The following is a 2372-nucleotide window of genomic DNA, read 5'->3' on the forward strand; positions in this document are numbered from 1 at the left end:
GAGAGAGAGAGAGGAGCGTTCAAATGAAAACCGTCTTCATTTGTGTAAACCGTGTAAACCAATCTCATCCATCCATTTTCTTGATCAATGGTCAAGATTAGTTTACTTTATTTTAGGAAATTAAAAAATATATATATTAAAAATTTATTTTTATATCAACAATAAGGGCAAAATGGTAAACAAAAATACATATTATGTAACATCATATTGAAGGACATTATTCTTTATTTTAGGAAATTAAAATTTTCTATTTGTTAGGAAATAATTTCGCTAATGCAGCAGCCTTTTTATTCCTTATCCTGAAATTGTTTCAATGTCCTTCAYACACCCATGTAAATATGCACCCTATTCATTATGAAATTATTTCAAGACGCACCGGTTTCATCATGAATCCATTTCAGCATGTAATTATTTCATGACAAACCGCATACATTATGCACCCATTTCATTTTGCATTTTACCTACTAAATGGATCAACTACACCATCACTGAAACGGGGTTCACCATCAAACCAGTTCACTACTCATTGTTCACTTACGCCATGAACTAGTTTCACCTTCATGAAACTTGTTTCATGTACATAGATTAGTTTATTTCGCTCCTGATTTGATGAATTCATTCCTTTAATCCTTATAATCTTAAAGATTCTGTAGCAGATTACAATCTTTAAGATTATGGAGCATATTCATCATATACCCGTTTCATCATGCAATTATTTCATGACGAACCAAATACATTATGCACCCGTTTCACTACTCTTGGTTCAATTATGCCATTAACCAGTTTCACCTTCATGAAACCTATTTCATGTACATTAATTTTCTTATTTCACTTGTGATTTGATGAATTCATTCCTTTAAGCCTTACAATCATCAAGATTCTGGAGCAGATTACAATCTTCAAGATTCTGTAACAGATTCATCATGTACCCGTTTCATCATGCAATTATTTCATGACGAACCAAATACATTATGCACCAGTTTCATATTCCACTTCACCTACTACATGGATCAACTACACCATCAATGAAACGGGTTCACCATGAAAATGTTTCACTACTCATTGTTCAATTATAACATGAACCAGTTTCACTTTCATGAAACTTGTTTCATTTGTATTAATTTCTTTTTTCAATCATGATTTAATGAATTCATTACATTATGTCTTACAATCTTCAAGATTCACCAGCAGATTCTATCGCATCAAAATATATTTAGTTCAAAATTTTAAAATTATAATATAATTAAATATTTAAATGTTATCATTTATAAAATTTTCTTTATTATGTTTCCTTAATTAAGATTTATTAATAATTTCCATATTTAATTGAAAATATTGTAAATGACCGAAATACCCTTATTGATTANTTATTAATAATTTCCATATTTAATTGAAAATATTGTAAATGACCGAAATACCCTTATTGATTATATTTAATTAGAAAAAATGGAATTTTCCTATTGATCGAAATTAGTTTACACGGTTTATTAGAAATGCACGGTTTTCATTTGAACGTTCTTCTATATATATATATATATATATATACTTGGGATCATGTGAGATCAAAGGTTTTTCGTGAGACCCGTAAGACCAATTCTCCATCCTTGGATTAGATCTACAATCTGACAATCTGAACATTCATAAACGCCACGAGACTTCTCAATAATCACAAAATTGCCACCGTGCAACTTTAGACCATTAGATCATTAGCTTATAAAGTTGATCAATGAACATAAGTTGGTCTTACGGGTTTTCAAATTTTGATCAATAGCATATTCACATGGGAGTATTTTCATATCTTTTTACCATATCATAAACCATTTACCTCATCTCCTTAAAATCAAAGTTTATAACTTATTTGAACATGCATACAACATATTACAATTTCATATAAACCAACCGATAAATACGTTCGAATACAAGAGAATAATTGAATCATACTACTAATAAACTTTAGAAAAGCGATGACCGACGATCGATTACTCTTGCAAGCTCTCAAAACCACATAAATCCGTAAAAAAAATAAAAAACAATAAATAATAAAACGAAACATAAAAAACGAATATCTTAACTTTTACATCGAGACACTTTTAGCAGTTATTAGAAGGATACTCGTACAATGCAACAATATGCATATCGATTTTAATATTTCGTTTTATTTTGTCTTTATCGATGTTATAATACGATTTTATGCTATACTGAAAAACAATAATGTTTTTATTTTTTGAATAAAAATATAAATTTAAAGGTATCATAATTTTTTTAAATGTAGTTATTTTAGTATCAAATTAAATATTTGAAAGTTCTTATTCTTTTTGTGTAATTTCTTTACTTCAAATTTTTATTATAATTTGATTTATATTTAATAATAA

This window comes from Cynara cardunculus (assembly GCF_001531365.2).
Source record: "Cynara cardunculus var. scolymus isolate 2C chromosome LG 11, CcrdV1, whole genome shotgun sequence".
NCBI lineage: Eukaryota > Viridiplantae > Streptophyta > Magnoliopsida > Asterales > Asteraceae > Cynara > Cynara cardunculus.